Genomic DNA, 25,495 nt, shown 5'->3' on the forward strand with positions numbered 1-25,495 from the left:
GGCCAACTTCACGGCCTTGACCTTCTTCCTTAGTCCTACTCTCTCTGTCATGTGTGGGCACTTCAGCTGTGTGGATGCAGTCCCTAGCTCTGCTCTCCCTTTTGTTGTTTCTGCTTCCTCTACCTCCTGTCCCTGTGAGGACGTTTCTTGGTCCTCATCCACCTTTGTCGTTGCTTCTTCTACCGCCTGTGTTGTTGTTGCTGCTGCTGCTTCTATAGCCTTTTCCTACTCGACAACTTTCTATGTCACTTCCCACGCTGCCCTTTCCTTAGCTACTTCTATTTCCTTTCGCCTTTTCTCGGCCATTTATGTGACACGCAGCTTGGCATCGTCCTTCTTCTTCTATGTTGCCACCTTCTCAAGTTCTTCCAGATCTGGGGCATGCCATTCTAAAGGCCATGTCTCCAAGATAGTAAAAATAGCATCATCAGTGGCTACAAAAGGTAGCTTTGTCAACTTCTTTGCCAGATCCTTATGCACCTTGATAAAAATGTTGTGCATATCAGCTTTAAAGTTTGCAAAACTCTGTAGACTCTTGTACACCATGTGAAATAGGCGCGGCCTTCGATTGATCCACATCCAGATGCTCATCTCCATGAGCACCATAACATTTTGGTGTTGCATATCCGTTTCGCGTACTTTGTGGCCGAGAGCAAATTGTACTTCGTGGCTTCAGTAATTCTTTGTCAATGCTAGGGAATTGACTGTCCTCTGACAGTTCCCCTGTGCATTTTGGATAACAACAACCACGCGTAGTGGAAGGTTTTACCCTGCTCCTAGGCTTCATGATAGTTCTTCAAAAATTCCTCGCAGAGGAATTCAGACCACTTGTGCTAGACCCCCCCCATGCATTGCTCAGCCAGTGCGACCACCGACACCGGTACCCCATCAGTGCGACACTCCCTCATAACTTTGCTGGCCAGGATTTGGGTTGCTATGTGTACCCCTTTTTCCTTGATGCTGGAGATGGCGTAGCCCCTTTTCTTCTTCTCCAGCTTGTATTTTGTCTTCATGGCTTCTACAAGGGCAAATCATTGTCCTTTCCTTCGGCTATGGTTGCGGGGTCCTTTCCTTTGCAGGGGAGCCGAGAAATGTGGTGGATTACGTCTTTCATGATGGGGATAGGCTCCTCTAGCCATATATACCCATCATGAACCAGGCAGAGTAGCTGCCTAATGACGAAAATGGTGATGGGCGCACTGTGGAAATGTGGTACCCATAGTAAGTGTAGAAACCCGGCTGTTTCCACACCGCGCAGCCACTTCCATGGCTCTAACATTGTCACCACCCCCTCAATGTTCTATTTCATGAGTTTTCAGTCTCTAGGTGAGAGAACTTCTCACGGTCAGTGAGGTCCCAATCTTCCAACTTCATGGTTGGCATGCTGCTCAGGTGTGTGCCTTCAAACGCTATGCTGTCTCGGAGGAGTGGGGTCTAGAGTGAACTCTTGGTTTCGTCTAGGTCCTTCGGCACTTTGGTATTCCCTTTCCACGGAGGGACATATGCGAGTAGTTTCGTTGCAGAGCATGTAGGTTGAATATCCTCCTCCATATCTTCATCTTCTTCTACTGTGATGGTCAGGGCCTGCAAATATTCTTCTTCCTCATCTATGTCGATTGTGACAGCTTTCCCTTTTTCTGCCATTGATAACTTACTGCATAGTGGGTTCCTCAGTGACACACATATGGGGGCCATTACTTGTTTATCTTTCTTGGGCCTCGACGTTCGCGGTGATTTGGGGATATTTTCCACAACCACGATGCCTTCTGGAACATCCTCCACCATTGGGGTTTGCGCGGCCTCCTCGGCGGGTACCTCTTCAATTCCCAAACCATCCTTTGTTGTTTTCATCGTATCTAAGCTGTATTTTGTCACTCGCGAATTTAGGGGCTCAATTATTGCTCGACTCTCAATGCTCAGTGCTCTGCGCAATCGCTCAATTCTCAAATGACCAAGTGTTGTTTGCTAGGTAGCCCTTTATGTTTTATAGTTCCTTTTGAATTTGAATTCGACTATTCCCCCCAATTCTGGTCCATTAATTCTTTCTTGGCGGTAGATTTTCCCAAATCTTTCCCATAAATCTCATCTTAAATGCCCGCCGCTCGCTCCATTTGGCCTCAAGTCACACATCCCATCATGAATAGTGACCTTAACAGTCACTTTCTAGCCAATCCTTGTGGCAGCGCAGCCTTTTGTGCACGGATGCGGACCCTGTGACGCTCTGCTTCTGCATGCATCCCCAATATCGCACAGCTCCTGGGCATAATAGTTTATAGTCCCACACTTCCTTTCAACTGCCTGGAGCACTAAGACTGTCCTTCCCGCAGTTAGTCAGGTGGTCGCACCACCCATGCGGGGCTCCATCCCATCTTCCACCATGGTTCACAGAGAATTCTCACCTTCCATTGTTGTGGTCAACATCACACACTTTACTACTTGCAACACGCTACCCTAGTTACTACGTTTGGCAATATGCGGTCCAAGCCAAGGTAGCAGACTAACCAATTCTCGGTAATAGTTCTCAAACTTGTCAGTATGATCATACACACCTTGTCTTACCATCCTAGGTTTTTCGGCAAGGAACTCTTCCTTTATCTCATCTTCCAGCTTCTTGACCTCCGTGTCCATCAAAGCACTTTTCTCTCTTAGTCGTACCCTTTCTTTTTCAAGTTTGCGGAGTCTAAAGTTTCCCCGTCAGATTTCTTCCTAAATTCCTATGTGTTCTGTTTCTCGCGGTTGTGTGATTCCTTTGTTTCGGGCTACGCGGATCGTCATATGTACGAGTGCTACTATGCGTGGACTAGGCTTCGCATGTTTCATAGGGATTACAGTCCATACTTCATACTTCATTTTCAGAAGTGCTTGCACAGTTAGGGTTTTGCACATGTTCCTATAAGCCCATAGAACCACTGGTACGCACAGGTCCCAGTCAGTGCATCTCACATGGTGGACCGTGTTTAACACTTCGTACACCTTGTCAAAGGCTTCCTTGCTGATAATATTTGGCGTGCTTGGTCTTATCATACTTTTTCATTTGTGCCCTCATCTTTCCCTCTCCTAGTTGCTGTTCTTGTTTCCTATCATGAGGACAGTGTGCGTTCGTGCAGGTTGCATACCATACGCCTGTACCCATCTAGAAAGGTGGGCGCCCAGGCTGTTCTGTCCATCACACCGGCTTCCCTCCACAGCTAAGGCTTTACAAATCATATAAGAATCACCCTTCTACATTCACGCCAGTCCTCAAAATGTTGTTGGCGTGTACCCCACCACCTTGCGGGTATAGCGCGCAGTGCCCATTTCAGAGCATCAAACCCACCGCTATTCTGGCACCTCGCTTTCAAATTTGTTCAGGAATTCATCCACCACTGTCAACCCATCATACATAGTCGTATCCCTTACTTCTGTTGTCACACAATGCAGTGATCTTACCATCATGTTGTAATTGAGCGTGGTTACCTCGTGTAACCGGTTCTGCCATTGTTCTATTTCCTCATCTGAATCTGATGTACAAGAGCTTTCGCGCTCCCACGAAATCTTTCCATCCGCTATTGGATTCACCTAGTCCTGTTCCCAAGCGTTTATCTTGTAGATATAGTCTACGTTGTTGTTTCTCTCGTCGTCGCGCACTGGCTCTGTGTAGCACGATCCTTCCATAGGGTCTAAGGGTATCACTACGCGTAGTGACTTTTTCTCAAAAATAATCTTACGCTTCTTTAGATTTATCACTCCATTTATATTAGTGGCCTAATCTATTCCCAGTAGCATGGGATAGCGATTATCGTCATCAAAAATCTCTATCACTTCGAAATATGCAAGCGCGCTCGCACCCTCAATATCTACCACTATTCCCTGCAATCTTCCCATTGGTAGGATCTTTTGCTGGTTCGCCATTCACAACTGAATTGTTGAGCATTGCAACATAGGCCTACCCATGTGCTTCCATGTCTACTTTGGAAATATGTTTGTGTCTAATCCTAAATCCATAATCACTTGATCCATTTCATATTCCCCGATTTGCACAATCAATCTCATCTCCCTTCATGTTTGTGTTGTGTGCTTCCCTAGCTTCCGAACTGTGCGTGGTTCTCTTGACCCAGTGCACCTAGTGATGAATTCCTGCAATCCTTTTAAAGCCTTGTTGTCGTGCAGCAGCTTCATGCATGTCTCCAGAAACGTAGTAAGCATTGATGGGTACATCTCTCGTTCTAGTTTGTCTTTACTACCTGAAGTGGAGGTCAAAGCTCTTCTTAGCTTCCATGAATGTCTCCTTTGCACGCTCCAAATCGAACTCTCGTTCCTTTGTAGGAGCCTTGCAAACCCAAGCACTCTCTTCGATTTTATTTCCCTTTTCGTCTCCTATCATGATACTTCTTCGGAGCACGATGTTTACATTTGGGTCCTCTTTGTGCGGCTCAGATCTCATCATTTGCAGGTTCTGAGTCGGGGGAGGCTACAACATTCCTTTATCGTGCAACCTTGCTATCAGTGTAGGAAAGTCTTCCATCTCATGATCAAACTGGGTACAATATAAACATGATGCTCTTGTTGGATTTGTACAATCATCGGCATAATGCCTTGGCCCTCCACAATTGTAACAAATCAATTGTCTGCAACCATTTCATGGTCTCATTCCACCTCAACCTCGTCCACGACCCTGAAACCCAGTGTGCGCCATCCCTGCATTTTGATCGGGGTTCACGTTTCAGTCTGAACTCTGTAGGCAGGAGTCCGATCCATCATCAGTTCATAACTTCTATAGGTACACTCATCATGGCTTGCTGACCAGCAGAAATTATAGAACAACTATTGAGACGTCTACGTATACTTCTATAATAGGTGACAATTATCAGTAGCATGCTTCCCTCCTATCTTATAAATCGCGCACCATAATGCAGGTGCCACGCTCGACCCTTCTTGTGCCTCTGGTCTCAGTGGCATTTGCCCTCCTCTCGCTAGGTAGTTTGCAAAGACTAGACAATGGTCCTTGTCATGCCCCTGGCCCTTGCATTTTATGCACCATACCTCCTCTCACGCTCTTGGGCAAGTTGTCCTATCCTATTTCAAACTCTGCATTTCCAGAAACAATATTTTTAGTTGCACGTGGATTTGTTGGACTCCTAGGCTAGGATCTTGTACTGGGGTCTCATGTAGTCACATTGCAATCTCCAAAGCTTCGGCCTGGGTGGATAATTTCTGTTGCGATAGCGCCATCCTTAGATGTGGTGTTAGTGATGCTACAAACCATGCGAGGTGTTGCCCATCCTTCAAGGTCATGTTGGCTTCGCAAATCATACCCTTCAGTTCTTGATCCAGCTCCCAGGGGTCTTGCCTAGAAGCATTGCGATTTCCTTAAACCCGATAATCGATTGTGTCTTCGATTTCGGCCTGCTAAATTCCGTATTTAGCGTAACTTGGATATCCGTGATCCCTGCATTTGGATTGTCATTAGAATGCTTAATGTACCACATTAGTGCGTGATCCTACAACACGCTAACCAACAATGCCTTCTTTATGTTGTCATCCATGACTCCTTGTGCTTTCCATATAGCTTTTACGATGAACCGAATTGGTTCGGATCTTTGTTCCATACTCCTTTAAGCATTGACAACTTTATTGCACTTGCCATATTGAACTATGGTGGTGGTGGAGGTGGTTTGGGCGGAGATGGGAGTGAATATGGTGAAACTGGTTGTGGTATAGGTGGAGGTGGTATGCGCGGAATTCACTGCCTTATTAGACTGATCGCACTTCTTGGTGAAACTTTCGCGAGATCTTCCTTGCTTTCATACCGAGGTGAAATCAAGGAGCTATTTTCTATCTCTGTGCTACCTTCGTTTCTATAGATCCTCCCACTTCGCGTAGCCCCAAATACCAATTTATTCACATAAATGGATTTTCACACAGTAGCATTTTAATCCAAGTGTTCAAATATTTAATGTACTTACCTTACGGTCTTTTAAGGAAGTGTTGCTCCGCCTCACTGTAGCTGAATGACATTTCTATCGCGAATTCGGTGATAAAGCCTCCTATAATTCAATCGAGCCAATGGTCCACAACACGCGCGATCGTATCTTCCGATGCTTCTAGTCTGCGCACCAACTCTGGATTCCACACAATGGGTTTGTCAAGCCTACACCTTCCTTGACTGTCTGCTAGCTTCGTGATCCACTCATACAACTCAGAGGGGAAGGATACAAAGAAACTTTCATGGATTTTTGTCTGTAAGTAGCACTCTAACCACTGTTCCTTCGATACTTGCAGATTCCTTTTTTCTTGCATTGCAAACTCGTGAATCTTTCTGTCCATCCACCCTTCAATTTCTTTCTTTGTCATCTTCCAGTGACACGACATCAGACATCTCTTATTCAGATCCTGGTCCTGGCAACGGAACCATTTGTTGGCTTGTTGGGGCCTAGCCCAGGTTTAGAGGTGATTTAGCTAAACAAATCCTGGTACTACTGGCCCTTTCGGCAACAATCCATGGACCACAGGGTGAGGTCTTGACACCTAAAGTAGTATGGCAGGGTGCCAAAACCAGGTTTCCACATCATGGATATGTCTGATGAGTTCAACTGGTCCATGGTTTGACCCTGCGTGCTCGTCGCTACGCGCACTTACCCGTACCTTGCAGCCTGAGATGTTGCCTTTACGCAGCTCTACTCGGGGGGGCGAACACTATTATTAACCATGTCCTTACTAGTATTCCATTGTTAGTTGATTAACTTATCCTACTTGCATGCGTTAAGTTATACTTAGCAATATAAATCATTCATACAAGTGCATGTAGTAAATCAAGAATAGATACACAGAATTGGACAAAACTTCTCTTTATTATTCTCTTCCTCGGTTACAGACTCGACTCCACCCTGCGCGCTTAGCTATAGGGTTCCATGCTCAGCTGCAGACAACTAGGCCTCTGCGCACTTAGCTGCACAACCTTCTCCTACTCTACGACCCAAAGACACACTTAGACACTTAGACACTTTCTCTTCCTTCTTCGCTATCCTCTACTTGGTTATCTTTTACACGTAAAGCCTAGCTCTGTTTATACAATCCCATGGTTCGCGAACCATGGGTAGGTCGTCATTACATTACAAGACTAGGGAGGTCAACCCTATGACTAACATACTTCCGCGCCCACAATTCGCGGGGCTTTACAACATCATTTGGTCAAAACATGGGCTTTGAGCCCCAAAACATGCTTCGGGGGGATTCCATGCCCAACATCTTTCATATGGCCAAGTTGGTCATAGTGTTGTTATTTAACAACTTTTGGCTATGAATGTGGAGGAGTAGAATCTGGAATAGGCGAAGGTGAACCACCATGAAGAAACCCAACACTATGGAACTAGATGAGCTCTGAGTAATCTAGAATATGAAAAGGCACATCCTTGTCATATCCAAGAACAATTTTGTGCTTGCTATTGAAAATCTCATCCCGAGGTCTGATGATGGGCTTAGGAAGTGTAGACTGAACTATTGCATATGCATGCAAATCTGCTACTAAATATGTATCAACCTCAACTTTATATTCTCACTCCCGATGGGAGTCTATCTCAATATTTTGAACAGAAACAAGTTCAAAATGATTTTTATTCTATTGTAGCTCTTCTCGCTGGAATTGAGATTCAGGTTGCAAAAAACTCTATCTTGTATTGTGCATTTTGCAGACATATTCTAATGTCAAGGAGACAGGATTTGTTTATTTTGGTGGTGTTATCAATAGTAGTTTATATTAGAGTATTTAATAATTCTATTACTTCATCAACTTTGGTCATTTTCTCTGGTATATATTGATCCCCATAGACGTTATAATGCTGCTCCCTTAAGAAATTCCTCCCACACGTGAAGTAGAGATATGTTATCCTAGGTGAAGGGCTATAGTTCAGAATTTTAATTTTTTCTATACTACTAGACCAACAAGCAATAACTTATACGAACCACCTAGAATGAAAATTGCACAAGATTATAGCTAATGTAGCTCTAGAAGCAACATAATATGCACATGTAATGAGAGATTCTACGTTCCAGTTTAGAGGTAATGCCTACAAACAATTTGTAATAAGAAATGGCTTCTAGATGAGGAATATTCCCTTCAAATAATGATATGCTCACCCTTTAGCTACTCAGAAATTTGTTCGCACCAAATTCATAGGCTAAACACTGGTTTGGAAAATTTTATGTCTGCAAAAAAAGGTAACTTGACCTCAGTCAGTTCCAAAACTCATCCAAATAAGAATATAATGAAACCCATCTTCTTAGCACGGGTTTTGACCCACAAGTTGGTTTATTAAATTATTAATGCTTAAATTTTCACTATATTAGTCAATATTCATACTAACAGCTACAATCAATAAATTACAAATACTACCTTATTAGCACATCAACCTTTGTTCATCACATAATAGGTCGAAATTTGGTCCAAAAAAAAATGTATCAGGCCTCGAGGCGTTGAGCCTTAGGAGTAGTTCAATCCCCAGTATTGGTTCAAGCTTTCTCACAGTGAGGGCAGGGCACAGGCTTTGTGGGATTTTTTTTTTTTACACACCTTCTATGAATCCTCATTCTTCTTCTGTTTCTCATCAATTTGATGCATTTTAGAAGCCTTGGAGACTGCTGAATTCACTACTTTAGCTAGAATCCCATTGATATGAATACCATTGCTACTGCTATCACAGGGATTTTTCACAACAATCGTTCTTCCGAATAGCTTGAATGTATAATCACAATCGTTCTACCGAACAACTTGAATGTATAATCCAGGGATTTCACAGACTTCCCTTTGAATTTAGGAACCGGATAAATGGTGATTCTTTAGCGTGAAAGATTCAAGTCTTCCTGGTAATGGAGAGAAATGTCTTAACCAGACAGGAAGATTATGAGTTATGGTATGTGGGCTTAACAAATGCATGTAATAACACGAGTGATATTGCAGTGGTATGGTGTAGGTATGTATTGTTATAGGGTTTTTTAACGTAAAAACCAGGAGTGGATTTAAAAACTAGAAATGATGAGAACAGTCGAGCAGTAGTTACATCTACCCAAGTTTAAACTATCTTATGTACCATTTGACATAAAGCTTTAACCATACCTGCCCGTGTTCCTCCATACTGAAAACACTGATTGATTCATGTCATGAGCTTCATGGTATCATACGCTGCTTTGATATGCTTTGACTAGGAGGTGTTGTGTAGCATGGGTTTAATCGGTGCGGTCGAGGCTCGAGGGAGAGGAATGAGAGGCTGAGGCCCTTAGCAATGGAGGAGATTCGCGTGTGCTAATAGAAGAGAGGTATCTCTAGTTGAGGGAGATGAAAACTGAGTGTGCATAAAATGTGAACTAGAGCTAACTCATAGGGAACATAGCCGGTGGGAGTGGAATGGATTGTGGACTATGTAATGGTATCACAGTTAACATATCACCAAATTACGGAGGTCAACAGGCTCATAAAACCATATTTCTAACATGAGATTTGAAGAAAATGGTTGAGTAATCATAATATTCAACCCTCAATTGGATCTGGTCCAGACCTGCGTGAATCTGCCTCTTTTCTCGACATGATCTGCTCAAGATTTTTCTGGGTGGCAGTCGGAATGTCCTAATGGAAATATCCTACCATGATTTGGCTTCTTAAATATCTAGGAAAACTCCATACCTATCAAACTATGGTCAGGAGAAAGAGGCACTCATAGCAAATTCTTTTGAGATGCGGGGGGGATGTATGGATTGTGGAGTTGACTGTGCATGGGAGGAGCCAAGGTACGCAGGTGAGGTGTCAATTGTGGAGTCAAGAAGTGTATGGAGGTCGAGGCTAAGGTGTATGGAGGTTGAGGCTGAGGTGTATGGAGGTTGTTGTGTATGGGAGTGCAGATTTAGGGGAGAGTGGATGGCTAGCGTTATATATGGTGGAGTAATACACGACATGCCAACTGTGTATCTGTTATAACTGAGAGAAGATGCAATGTGGAGGGGTTGCATTATGTACTAGTGTTATATACCAGTCGTGTTATAATGAGCGGCTATGTGGGAAGCAATATTGTGGGTTGGAATGGTATGGTGGGTCCTATGCCAACCAACTAGGAGCATATGTCGAGCCAAGAAACATAGAGAAGAGTCAGACTACATTGGTATGACAACTTGATGGGCAACATATGGGAGGTGCACCAACATTTTAAAACAACGTGCAACATTGATATTACAGGTGGTAATAACACAGTGCAGAGTGACTGTGAATTTCAGGAGGAGACAATATTTATATTTTCCTAAATGCACAATGGAGAGAGGAGGGAGTGAAACTAGAATGGAATATGCATTCAACATTAATGCAGAAACAAAAGGATAGATAATATGGAAAACTACATAAATGGGGAGGAATGTAGAAATAGGGAGAATGGAGTTACAAGGACAAGAAAGCTAAAAATGAAGTTGGCTCTAATACCATGTCAGGTCGGGAGTTAACTCCTCAAATGAATTGTATTTCTTATTAACATAGATGTACATTTATAATACACTCTTGTGACTATTGGATTCATCTTCCGAAGTCTCTTGGACTCTTTTAACTATTTAACTTCCACACCATAACCATTAAAGGATTAGGTTTCCAACACTAACATTGAATCATTAGTCACCACCAAACAATTAAACTGAAAATCCTTGAATCCTTAGGCCCCACTAGATAAGTCTGTTATTTTTACTAGTAAATCTTCCACCAGATAATTAATCTGAAAATTCCTCAATCCTGAGGTGCGACAAGATACTTAGGCTGTTTTTATCAACAAGGGTTGATGATGTCTAGATAGAAAATTTGGTCCATTTCAACTAGAAAAACATAAGCAGAACCATGATTCTTGCATTTATTTAGGATTCTCATTCCTACATTTGGTTTGTTAATTGAATGGCGTTCTCTTTCCGACTCGATCAAGTAGTGAAAGGAAGGGGAAAACCAATATTGAGAAAACTCATGCCAAAGGTATAAACATCCTTCTTTGAAGGGATAAATTCTCTTTCTCTCAATAAGTCAGGATCCATCTTCCACCCCAAGAAAATATAATAAGTGCTTGATGCACATTTGAACTAATGAAGGAAGTAAGAGGTGAAAGGAGAGAAAGGCTTCATATGCAGAGAGGTGAAACAAGTAACTTTGTTGCGGTACTGAACAAACTCATTGGCAGCAAAGTGATGCTTGTGTTCTTGTAGTGACTCCTCCGGGGTACTAAACAAGCCTGCTAGAAGTGAAGCAACACAGTAGACGAAAACTAAGGCTCTGATTACCTTTACTTCATGATTATTATATTACCCTTTCCTGGATCAAAATAATTATGATATGACAATACTTGTAATGTGTTTGACCAAGTCATGGAATATAGGATAATATATCTATAATTGGGTTAAATGACGAATCTAAGGCAATCCACTGAGTGAATATATACTTCCTAAAATACTAAGACTACATGCGTAAATGTAAGACCTAGTTAGAGAAGTTGGAGTCCTCCCAGTGTTGTCGCTGCGACAACGACCCTCCAAAAAATTTTCCTTATTCAATTTTGGAGTCTACATGAACTGGTGTTTCAAGCTATATTGTGTAATCTTGTTGTTTTTTCATGTTTTGCTAATTGTTGACCATCCTTGCCACATTCATAAGTGTCGCTTTTCCTCGTAGGTCAAAGTTTCCTAAGACTGTGTCGTACTCTTGGATTTGGAAGAACTTATGGTATATTTCCAAAGATAGGAAAAACACTAGTTTCTTTGATTTAGTGTTAGTTTTCTACACTAAAAATGCATCTCACCCAAAAGCAAGAAAACACATTCTTTTATCCTCGAGAAAACACACTTCCTAAACTTAGTAGTCACAAAAGCACTATTGGAAAAAATCCCGCCCTCTCAAGCATGAGCACACTTTCTTCCCTCAGTGGAGCACACTCTCAATCCATAAGGAGAGCACACTCATTATTATTGGTGACTCCACCCTTTTTGTCTTCAACTCCAGTGCACTCCCTATTATTATTTATTTCACCCTCTTCTTTCTCTTGCATGTGCCCTTCTTGTTTGCATGTTGACCACACTCCTAGAAAATAAGAGGCCACTTCACTTCATGTAACTATCTCACTCATCAATCGACAAGTGGAATGCATGCATAAACTTGATTTGCATGTATATTTTATTTATAAACAAGGCCGACTCATCATTCATTCTCACAATCATTATTTACTCTAGGTTGAATGCATTCTCTCTTCAGAAGGAGTTTTGCTTCAATCTTGATCTCAAGTGTGTGGATTGTTGGTAAGTTTTTCACGGTGTCGATATTTATTGCTTTTTTTGTTTTTAGTGGTGCTTATGTTTTCCTTAGTTGCACTTCAATTTATTTTCACTTATTAAGTGGTGTTTTCACCCATACTTCCTCTTACAAGTGTCATATTGTTGTTGCAAGTGGCATTTCTTATGATTCATTACATCCCATGAGTTTTCACCTCCAAGTCATGATTGCGGAAAAACTTATAAACACTTGTAGCTCTTTTCTTTCATTATTACTATGTTTAACACTTGTTGTTGCCCTTCACTTAGTTGTTTTGAACCCATCTTTGAGCAGCGTGCACTTGAGAGAAACAAGGACCCTTTGTCTTTGAAAATTGTGCCCAGTAGAAGAAGCTCCCTTTAGAGTGCACTTCAAAGAAACAAGTACCACGTGTCTTTGAAAACTATGAACAACAAGAAAAACGCCCCACTTTTGAGTGAACATGCATTGTCAAGCCACAATCAAACAATATTTTCCACTATTCCTATGCCATGTGCCCTCATTGGCTCTCCAAGAGTGCATCACGCATTGTCAAGCAACAATTCCCCCTTCTTGTCTCTTTTGACTGTGCCCTACGCCCTAGCAATCCTTATCTCTCCCTTCATAAGTGCATAGTGCACCCTCAAGGCTTAGTCAGGCCACATATGTTCATTGTTATCCTAAAACATGCCCTCTTCTTTACCATGGCACAATGTTCACTTAAAGTGGCTATTTAAGTCATCTTGTCTCACCCATGATAGGCTTGCGCTCCTAGCCTACAAGATTTTTCCCTTCATTACTATCTTTGAATAGTTTACATGTGATAGCTAGGGAATTTCTTGAAATTAATTATTATTTTCCATGAGTGAATTTCCATTTCCAACTGTTACAAATGCAACATACATCACTCTCTTCATCTATCAAGACAATGCCTCCTACCACCCATTGAGCTATCTAAAAATAAACCTAAGAAGCTAGTGATGAGGAGGCAGTGGAAATTATCAAGCCAACTGTTCCTATTCTTTCAGATAAATAATGCTTCATAGAAAAATATTTGAAGTTCTCATGGAAGGACATTATAAATACTTTCATGCAAAATCAATTCCCAGAAGACTTGGAAGATAGGGAAGCTTATATAAATACCAAAAAGTCCATAATACAAAAAATTTCGTGCAATTTTCCAGTGATGCATCACGCAGAAGCTATCGAATGGATCTTGTCACACTTGGATAACACAAACTTAGACCTACATAGTGAAAGAAGGAATAATATTACCACTTACCATCCACATGACATGCATTCTTGTCACAAAATGGTAAGGTCTAAGGTATATGCGAACACTCAATTTTATGCAACCTAGGAAATTCTCAATACTAAGGAAATCATCTAATCCTAGGGCCAAGATCCTACAAGATTTCACGAGATACCAAGTGTATTTTATCAGACCAAATCATTAATAAAGTTCTATCGGAACCTCATAGTGATGTGTTGTAGATTGCGTGGATGGAAGAATGAAAAGTTATTTTATGAAATTGAATCTTCTTGCTCAATCTGGTTGTCTCGAGAGTTTAAGTTTTCAACTGGGAAAATATCCTCTCTCATGAACTACAACATAATGTACAACAGGCCAAAACATCTCTTCAAGCTAAGCAAGCACCATAATTTTACATGTCCTTATATTTACTAGATAACATTTGTACTCATTTTGTGTTCATTGGGATGAAATGGAATTAGACCCTGCAAGAGGAGCTACTTCTCTACTTTCATTGTAGACTATTATCAAAATTCAGTTTCCAAGGAGTTTATGACAAACTGGTAGAGAATTTCTTTGTATTATTGTACATGATGATCTTTGAGACAAATCCTCCTTGTATGAAAGATTAGTTGAAAGAAGCACTTCATGATATTTCATATTTGTTTTATTTAGCAAAGGGCATATACATTAAATGTTTCGGGTGTCACACAACCCCCTACCTTATGCCGAGGTATGTGACCAATAACGTAGTCTTACATGAGGTATCCTATTAGCTAAGTAATGGATTTTCTGCACAACTCCATAGGAGGAAAAATTCTTCTTAGCCCACTCTCCCCTTGTAGATTGGAGTTTATGAGCTAAACACCCTTAACGAGGTTGAACCTAAAATTCAAGAACTTAGCCAAATTCACTTTGCAACCATGAGCTTTCACATATATGATCCAAGAAAGGTGTGCAATCAACATTGTGGTAAGATACAATATACCTAGCCGTATGTACCAATGACCCTTCAAGAAGATGAAAATATTAAGAATTATTATAACACTCTCAGAAAGAATCAGCTAGGAGATGAGGTAGGTCCCTCCAAGGTCCCATAGGTACCCGATGTTTAAATGGAGGAAGTCCGACAAGAAGCAACTATTCAAGTGGACACAGTAGCACCTAGGAGGAAGATATAACATAATCTTGAGGTAGAGAGTAGTAGAAAGTTCAAGGTTGATCCTTTGAGAAAAGGTGTGATTGAGGAATAAAAATAGAGGAGACATAAGGAGGAGGAAAATAGAATGATAGAAACAAATAAACATATATAATAGGTGCGTGAAAGAGAGGAGGAGCATTTGTAGAAAGAAGGAGAAGAAAAGGTGATGCAATATGACTCATTTAAGTAGTAGCAAAGAAAAGAGGAAGAGGAACAACATAAGTGGTCACAAGTGGAAGAAGTTGCATAGATGGAAGAGGAAGAAAAATTGGCCCATGAAATAGAAGAAATGTTGGAGGAGGAGGATAATTAGATAACACATTGCAGATGATCCCAACACTCCATCAGAGCCTCCTCTCACTGGTGGCCATATCCCATTTGATGAAATGGGATTTTTTTCTCCACCAGATGAAAGGTTTATGGATGTATCAATTTTTACCTTCGACCAACTAAGGAAGAAAATTGTACAAGGTATGTGAATATATCTTCCCAGTGATCATGTTAATATAGTTTCCATATCCTAGAAAAGGTGATAGAACCTAATACTAGGAGAAATCCTCAAGAAGTAGTGGTAGGTAATTTATCCTTTGCAACGATAGCTTAAGACAATAAATAATATCTTATGAGCGATAATGAATTATTGAGAAGAAATCCAACTACCACAAAGCAACATGTTGATCCTCCTACTATAGAGAATCAATGATTTTCTTCTACTAGTCTCTGCATGGTGGAGTTTCAACCAACCATTCTTAAATAATTAAATCCAATGTAAGACACCATGTAGTAGATATATAATGAGATGGTTCTCTTGCATGAGGTTATGGAACCCTTGGTCAATATCTAGAAGAAATCTCAAGAGATACCGAAGCTTCTGAAAGTTATAGGAATAGCTATAAACTTGACACAGGAATGGGTGTGAAATATCCATATGTTATAGAATGGTTCCTCAAGAAGGACAAATTAGCTACTGAGGTGGATAGAGCTCAGTTAAGACTTCATACTCAGAACTACACCCATCTTAGTGAACAAGCAACTAACACCGTAGTTGCTTACACTCAACCCCATAGTGGATTAGAGTCCCTAGTACAGAAAAACAAAATGCCTTCTATGGGTGCACTTGGAGAAATAAGAGCAGGGATTTCATCATGAAGGAGATTAAATAATTTATTGAACAAATCAAACAAGCTACAAATCAATAAGGCTTGGAGATCACTAATGATGTTATTCTACAATATGTAATTGGACTAGATAAAGTTCATATGAAGTTATCATGGTTGTGGAATAGCATAATGACAAGCTCTAGATCTAATTTGTCAGATTATTTGGAGGAGAAGATGTGATATATTGCAAATCTTATACTCAGAGTTTGTAACATTTCTCATGAGCCTATTCTGAGAATTAGCTTCTAGGCTCTCATTCTTGTAGTCCCTGAGTTTTCAACCTTGAAAACTAGGTATTCAGCAACACATGCATATTAGAACAATTAACTTTTATGTATTCAAGAGAAGATTATGTTGCTACTCATAACTCATTCTCCCTTGACATGAGCTAGTTTTGATAACAATAGAAATATGTCGCTTCTTATAGAAACACATAACATGTAGAAACAACATGAATTCTATCAAATCCTCTCTCATCTCCACCAAAAAAAACAACAAAAGAAATCTGATCACTAGCACAAAGTAGTATTAAACCATATCCAACAATAACATAGTATGGAAAAAAAAAAACATCAAACTCAACCATAAGTTCCATCTACACCAAGATCAATCTAAGTGCATGGCAACATCAGCGTACCAAAGCAACATCAGCATAGCAATACCATTTAAACCAATGAGCTACAACAACATCCTTTAACCAATACATAGAAGCAATAAACACAACTTACTCGAGTTGCAATATAACAGTCATATTTTATTAGCACCCATATACCAGATATGCTCCCCCTGAGCAACATCCTTATCATCAACCTATAATCAAAGCCTATTGCTGAAGGGTCTATAGGACAGTAGCAATAAGTGCAACAACAACAATATTACATATGACATGCATGACATAGATAAAATGAACCATCGACTATACAGATAGACGCATTATCCCCTAACTGTTCTGCATGCACCAATATCTTATGCCAATAACTATCACAAACATTAATATATATAACCATCTCCTAAATATGACTACATAGAAGAATTAATGAAATAATTAACATAATTACCCTGCAGTTATCATTGTCCAAATTCTATGATGTAATCAAAGGAATACTAGAAAATACCTTATACATAACAAGCCTCAATAGATGCAAAACGCTCCATAGGGTGAATGCGTAGCATATATAGTATGAACTTTAGACTATATAATTTAAAGCGTTAGAACAGAATTATACATACTATCTCATGCATAGTTGTTCATCATCTTTAGACTACATAATTTCAAGCATTAGAACATAATTATACATACTATCTCATGCATAGTTGTTCATCATCTTAAGAACCGAGATAACTCATAAGTTTAAAGATGTGACAATATGCCAATTATTGCATCAAACTTACCTATTGTGTTCGGTTACTGAATTTAACTTGGAATACATTAATGTGCCATAAATTGCCACATGAATCCATATAAAATCATCTCATACAAGCCATTAACACAGGTAAATCTACTCACGTATAATTGTCACATGCAATTCATTTAGTCATTCTCATGGCTAGGAAAACTTTCTCTCATATGCAGATAAATTACAATATAGAGGGTAAGAAACCAGCATACAAAACATCCCATCAGAAGAGAGATAGCATCACTTGGAGAATAGAGCACTACCACCCAAGCATGAATCACCTCTAGTTCCCCCCGAGCAGATGTTCTTGCCATTGATCAAATACCTCCAATTGATCTATGAAATGGGTATATAATACCCTCTTTCATGATATGGTTTCCATTAGTGGCGTCTCTCTTTTATGGATATTTTTATCCATTTGCCTAAGCTTATCTTAGAAAATATTGCCTTTTTTTCCCGCGAGGCTTTTCCTCATAAAAGCTTGCCTTTCTCTCCCGCACAACTTTTATGTTTTTTTTCTCGATGGATATTTATCTCCAATCCATCTAGCTTATCTAGAATTAAATATAGAAGCTTTATCATGAAAGAATTATCCTTTCCCATTCACCAATGGGATTTGGAATGAATCTCATTGCTTGGTGTCTCACTTTTCCAAGTGTTTAATTAATTTATTTTATTTAATAATGTATTTACTTTTAACATTACACATCATACCTACCTTTTCTCAGCTTAGGTTTGCAAAATTTTACACAAGGGAGGGGTGTTACACACCCCCCCTTAAATTTACACCGTCCTCGGTGTATTGCTGCATCTTAAAATATTATTTCCTTGTTTACATGTAGCTTTCTTCTGAATCCATAGCTTCCATGGCCTTTCCATCTCATGCAAATCTTCCGATATATATCAGTTACAAGGATCACATCACCTCCCCTCGCTACCTGTACATTTGTTTCAATCAATTTGTGAGAGATTTGAGATGGAACAACTCAACTATGTTTACCATAGTTAATATCATAATTTGATATACAATACTACTATTTGAGTAGCTACGGCTTATATTTCCTGTCATTTATTTTATTTGAAGAAATGCATGTTCTTCCCCTACATTCTTTCAAGCCTTTGTGTCCTTACCAAACACTTGCTTCTTGCAGTTTCTCTACATACAACAAGCCAACTAGTACATTTTCCAATTTAATATGTATAGAATATCATAATAGGTTAGCTCACACATAACCATCATAATCACATGCATTCATCAGAACCATAATCACATGTATACAAATTGAAGTAACCACTATTACTTATCCTTGAATCACTTCTTAGCTTCCTTCTTCTATAAATACTCCAGGTCGGTTTCCATGCCAGACAACCACCTAGTGCCTTTATGCATACCTGCACACACACCACTATACATGTCATATAGTATTTTTATGTAATACATGTATTCATACTAGTATCATATATACCGTTTGTACATAGTACCATCTGTACCACTGGTACACCATACCAATGTCCATAGCATCACTTGCATGACATATACTTCATCCACATGTTTCTAACCATGTTAGTATTATGCCAAAATTCCTTCATTTATTTATATTACCTTTAGGTAAGTGGAACAAACTGTGCTCAGTTTATTGTTAGGAAAATAAGGAATTTCATGGACTTGTTCCATTTCTGCAACTAGTGAAAAGTTTAATGTCATAGTATTCAAGTGCTTTTATTTAGCAAATCATTTTCTTATTTCATGTGGTTGCAACACAATATCAGCAAAATAGTATCATAAAAGTACTTATGCTTACTAAAACTTTATCATACCCATAACTTTTAGTTTTGGGATTAGATCTATCACTTGTACAAGGTTTTAACAACAATGGAATATACATTCTGCTTAATCATAAAGCAAACTATTAACTATGATACTCAGTCTATCATAGATATTTGAAGTCTAATAACCATCTTAGTTGGCTTTTAACCAGGAACAAATATTCCATACTTAAATAATTCATGTTGTATGATTTACTATTGCTCTTTTTACACTTCTTCCAACCCTTGGTTGGCCATGATGAATTCAGTGTAGGTATAACCTCATTTCCCTTTCATGAGTAATAAATGAAAGTTTCAATTCTTTCAATTCCACACCCTTTAATTTTGTATGCACTATGTGTATGATGGTGTGTTCCCAGTGTATTTACATTTTAACACCTCCGTTTAACATTAAATCACCCTTAAACAAAGAGATATGCTATTAATTTTATTAAACAATTGTTATGTTGTCCTATTCAACCCAAACACATTATCAATGCAATCTGTCAAGAAAACCTCCCAATACTGCTTGATAAGAATTAGTGATACAAAATATGTACTTAAATCTGTATGATTGTCAAATCTATTTGAATAGATTTTTGGATATTATTTTATCAACCCAAATGTATCGCCAATCTCGATTACTGATATCATTTAGCCTTCAATATAGTGAAATGACATGTTGCATAGCCTGTTATCCTTCCTCTTATCTTATTTGTTGCATCAAATCTTTAGATCATTATGAGCAGTAATTATGCAAAACCTTTTTGGTTTTACTAATCTTTGTGTACTAATTCAGAGTCATGTTCTGAATCTAGTGTATATAAGTAGGTTTCTTGAAATTTCCTAGAGAAATAAGCACCAACATATGTAATTTTCTTATATATAGTAGAAACACAGAGTTCATTTTACACTTATTAATTTTCACAAGAAGTACATTTGTCAGATCTCAATTCATTTTACAAATTGGAAAGGTTCATGTTTGTGAGATGTTACCCCCAGAACCCCATCTGTATCTGTATAGACATGTACATTACGTACACCTTAAGTTGCAAAGTTTCACACATTAGTATTGGATTGAACTGTTGAGAAGGTATTCATAATCTTAACACTATCTTTCTACTATCAACCAAGAAGCACCAGGAGTTGCTTCTATACTTCCATTATGTATGTACACTAGATGTACTTTTGGTGTCAGTCCATTGACCTTCTTATCATATCATTATTAATGTATGATGTCTTTTTTAATATGTATACAGTATGTTGTATTACATTTATGCACACACTTCACAATCTCATTCCTAGTTTAGGTTAGATTGACATGTGATTTATACCTCTTGCATATCTAAGTTATGATATTGCTTTACTCAACCAGAGTCTCATAGGTTCCAACCTATGCATGTTAAATTAACAATGCATATTTTCCTTATAAGGTTTTTTTCCTCAGATATGTGTAATTGGAACATTTTCTTATTAAAATTATTCATCCACATCCAAAGAGCATTACATCATCACTTGCATGTGCACTGATCAACACAACAACATTACATTAAAAGACAATTTTTAAGATACCTAGTCTCATATTATATACAAAGACATGTCCTTCATACTCATCCCTTCTTAGGATATTTTAATAATAACTTTATCTTCTTAATTAGAACCCAAATAAATCATAATAAAATTTGATATGGGTAGAATAAGATGATGACTTATTACTAAATTACCTCCACGAGTTTGTATTTTATTACACTTTTCCCTTGCATAGTAAACATGCAATCTTAGAATATGATTTTAAATATGAGTAAAATGATATTAAATCCACCAATCCTATTTTAAAAATTACTTATTGAAATAATCAATTTTTTCCTTTCTTTGCATTACTCTTTCCCCCCATAATTCAACACGGCTAGAATTTGTTTTGTTCCAATATAGATATCCAGGGATTCTCTCTTCCCCCTTGCAATATAGTTTTCCAAAAACTTGAATATTTAACATAAGTATAATAATTAAATTTCCACTTTGCCCTTATACATATATACTCACTTAGAAATTTGTTTTAATGATTTTTAAGAGAAACATAGTTTGATATTTTACCTTTATGGTATCTAACCAGGATCAAATACACCATATAATTTCTACATGTTGGGTTGTGTTATATTCTTTCGATGACTAGCCTACGTAGTGAACTGGGGTGTTAAAGCGGGGGTAGAGCCCCCCCTTCGTTGCGTCGATTGCGCAGCGGGGGGGTCACAAGGGGGGCGACAGCCCCCCCTGTCCGGGGGGTTTGAGGGGGGTGGGTCGCCCCCATCTATAGGGTTAAAACCTACATTTGGTATCAAAGATGTTTTAGCTTCAAGGGGACACCTTTGTTGCTTAGGGGTTTCGCTCAGGCCTGTGGTGCACCATGTTCCGGGTGTTCTGCATATTCCTGCATTAGCCAGAAATCTGATTTTTGTAAGCAAATTGGATGATGTAGGTGTACAAACAGTGTTCGAGAAGGATACCTTCAAGATGGTTTGGGGAGCACTGGTATTGATGCAGGGAGTTTGAACTGGAACTCTGTACAAGCTAAAAGGTAACACTGTTGTTGACGGGTGCAATAGTTCTGTGGTTCCTGAAAGTGGAGCAAAAAATCTAGTGGTCTATGGAGAGAAGACCAGGCTGTGGCATCAAAGGCTTGGACATATTGGAGAGAAGGGCCTTCAAATACTTCATGGTAAAGGTATGGTAGAAGGTATGAGTAATAGCTCTCTAGATTTTTATTTCTATGAAAATTGTGTATATGGGAAGCAAAATCAGGTGAGTTTCCCCTCTGGTGGTAAGAGGGTGAAACAGATATTAGAGCTTGTGCACAGTGATGTGTTTAGACCTGTGAAGGTTCCATCACTGGGTAAGTCTGTGTACAATTTATCATTTATAGATGAATTCTCAAGGAATACATGAATATATTTCCTTAAGAAGAAATATAAAGTCTTTGATAGGTTTAAAGAATTTAAGGCTCTAGTGGAAAACCAGACAAAGAAGAAGATAAAGGTGCTGAGGACAGATAACGGTGGAGAGTTTTGCAGTAAGGAATTTGAAGAATTCTGTAAGAAGTGTGGTATAGCACGACAGAAGACTACTCCATATACACCTCAGCAAAATGGAGTTGCAGAAAGAATGAACAAGACGTTGATGGAAAGGGGAAGAAGCATGCTCAGTGCTGCCGAGTTAGGATAGGAATTCTGGGCAGAGGCAGTGGAGACAGCATGTTACCTGGTCAATAGATCACCTTCATCAGCATTGGAGGATAAGACTCCACAAAAGTTACGGACTAGTAAGAAGCCCTCTCTTTCACATCTGAGGGTATTTGGATGTGATGCATATGTACATGTTCCAAAGGAGAAATGAACAAAGTTAGATAGTAAATTTGAAAAGTGCATCTTTATTGGGTATAAGGATGGTTTAAAGGGTTATAAGCTTTGGAACCCAGTAACAGGGAAGGTTGTGTACAGCCAAGATGTGGTGTTCAGAGAGGTGAAAGATGTTATTAAACATGAAGTCCATCCAAAGGAACCTGAGGAGATAGAGTTTGAGCTTAAGGATGAAGAACCAGGCTCTACAAAAAATGAGGAATTAGAAGATGAAGAGCGACAAACTCTGGGTGTGAGAAGATCAGTTCAAGAAATAAGGCAACCAGAAAGGTATAGTCCATTTGCTTTCTATTAAAATTTTTCTTTATCTATTACTGACGAAGATCCCAGAACTGTGAAGGAAGTAGTAGATTAAGAGGATGGAAAACTCTGGAAAGAGGCCATGGTTGATGAAATGGCATCTTTGCACAAAAATGAGGCTTGGGATCTAGTGGAGCTGCCGACTGGAAGGAAACCCATTGGTAGCAAATGGGTGTTCAAGAAGAAGGCAAATGCAGAAGGAAAGGTGGAGAAATACAAAGCTTGGTTAGTAGAAAAAGGTTATTCCCAGGTGCTGGGAATTGATTTTGGTGATATTTTTTCTCTTGTTGCCAAGGTAGCTTCTATTATATTACTTTTCTCTGTTGTTGCTACTTTTGATTTTGAGGTAGAACAGATGGATGTGAAGACAACATTTCTTCATGGGGTTCTGGAAGAGGAGATCTACATAAAACAACTTGAAGGCTTTGTGGTGAAGGGTAAGAAAGAACTGGTATGCAAGTTAAAGAAGTCTCTGTATGGGTCAAAACAGTCACCAAGGATGTGGTACCAGAAATTTGATACATTTATGTTGGCATTATGACACAAGTTTGGGGCTATTGGCTCTATGGCACCCGTGTTGTCCTTGATGGCAACTCACTTTGGTGACAGACCACAGTTCAGGCTCTCAGAATGAAGGAAATCATATATACGTAGGTTCACCATGACGAAGACGCGTATACACGTGGGTTAGACGTTCCAAAGACGCGTATGTGTATAGACGCACTTTCACTTAGGGGAAAGCGAGTACATGTGGGAAAACTTATTTTTGGTCCATGGTATTTAGTCCTTGGTGTTTGAACCTATGGTTTTGGACCATGGTATCTCGTCAAGTGTGTTGATCCCAAGTATTGGGTCAATGGTATTGATTTGTTATGGTTTTGGACAGTGGTATTGAGAAGGGCGTAAGACTATAAAAGAGGAAGGAGATCATTAGGCAAGGTCATGAGTTGAATTATTGAATATCTGATAAAGTGCTAGATATAGAATACTGGTGATTGGGTTATGGTACAGATCTGGATCTGAATGAAGGAGGAACCTGAGTGCAAGGATAAGTTCTATTGATGCGTCAAAATCTTAAAGCTTGAATTATAGTATCTTTGTATGATTTTCAATCTGTTATATGTGGCGCACGCCTGATCTATAAATCTAATAATCTTGGTTAACTAATGTCTGGATGTTTGAAAGAGTGAATTATCCTTTACAGATCCGTACGCAGGTTCAGTGAAGCTAAGGCGCGTATACACGCTATTCTTGTAAGTTAAAGAAGCGTATACGCAGGTTGGTCTTGACACAAAAGCGTATGCACGCAGGTTTTTGAATAGTGAAGTAGCGTACATCTCTTGAATTATGTTCTAGCTGCTTCTGTTTGTTGATGCAGTGTTCTGGGTTCAGAATTGGTGTGTGGATACTGTTACTGTGTTCTGGGTATAGCCGTCAAAGAAGTGTGTATTTTGATTCAGTTTTGCTTTGTGAAAAGGTGATTGGTTGATGCAGAAATTCTTGATGTTTGATTGATGTTATTCATGGATCCAGTCTGAAAATTAATGAAACGTGGTCCCTAGATGAAAGAAAGAAGGTTGTAGCCTTCTGTAGGTCAGCACCTATGTACTAGTATCTCAGCTAGTACAAGAGCTAAGGGGGTTGTAGCTCCCTTCCAGGAGGGACTGGAGAACGAGAGAAGGTTGTAGCCTTCTGCAGGTAGAAGCCTGCGTACTGGTATAAGTCTGCACCAGTACAGAAACATTGTAAAAGAAGTATCTAATTAAAAAGGAAGATAGAGACGAACTGCAGCAGGTGGTTTTCACCCACATTGGGTTTCCACCTTATATCTTGTGTCCTTGTGTGTGGTTGTCTTCTGCTCTGTTTTACTGTTCCTGGTTACTATTTATTTGCTTCAAATACACAGATTAATGATAAACATCGGTAGAATAAATTAAATTATAAGTCTGCATGGTACACGCTGGTTTCCTTGTATGTAGTTGCGTATATACGCGGTTTTCTCTAACTGAAGTAGCGTATATGATCTGGGTGTGAAAAAGGATATAATTGACTTGATAATACTGATTCACCCCCCCTCTCAGTATTATTTCCAGCAATTGGTATCAGAGCAGGTCCTTCAGAAGAAGCTTGATCGCTTGAAGGAAGATCTATCATCATGAGCAACTATGAGAGAGAAGCATCGATCAGGCCACCAATTTTTGATGGGACAAACTTCGTCAATTGGAAGGTAAGAGTCACAGCCTATCTTCAATCTCTTGGTACAGAAGTCTGGGATATCATAGATACAGGGTACACTTTTCCATCAGCAACTCCTACAGATCCAACTGGTAAGAAGCAATTTGAAACAAATGCAAAGGCTGTCAATACTCTATTAGGATGTCTATCTCAATCAGAATTCATCAAGGTTATGTAATATAAAACCGCAAAAGAAATATGGGACAATATCGTTCTGAGCTATGAAGGAGATGAACAGGTAAAACGAGCAAAACTTCAAACCCTCAGAATTCAGTATGAAAATCTCGGAATGCACAATGATGAAAGTGTGGCTAACTATTTCCTATGTATAGATGAGATTGTTAATTGTATGAAAAACTTGGGTCAAGAAATAAAAGAGGCTGTTGTGGTTGAAAATTTTATAAGATATTTGTGCTCTAAGTTTGAATCAAAGGTTTCTGCAATAGAAGAAAAACAGAAT

Source organism: Pinus tabuliformis, chromosome X, assembly GCF_031772625.1.
Source record: "Pinus tabuliformis cultivar Carrire ecotype Pingquan chromosome X, CPIR1, whole genome shotgun sequence".
NCBI classification, from domain to species: domain Eukaryota; kingdom Viridiplantae; phylum Streptophyta; class Pinopsida; order Pinales; family Pinaceae; genus Pinus; species Pinus tabuliformis.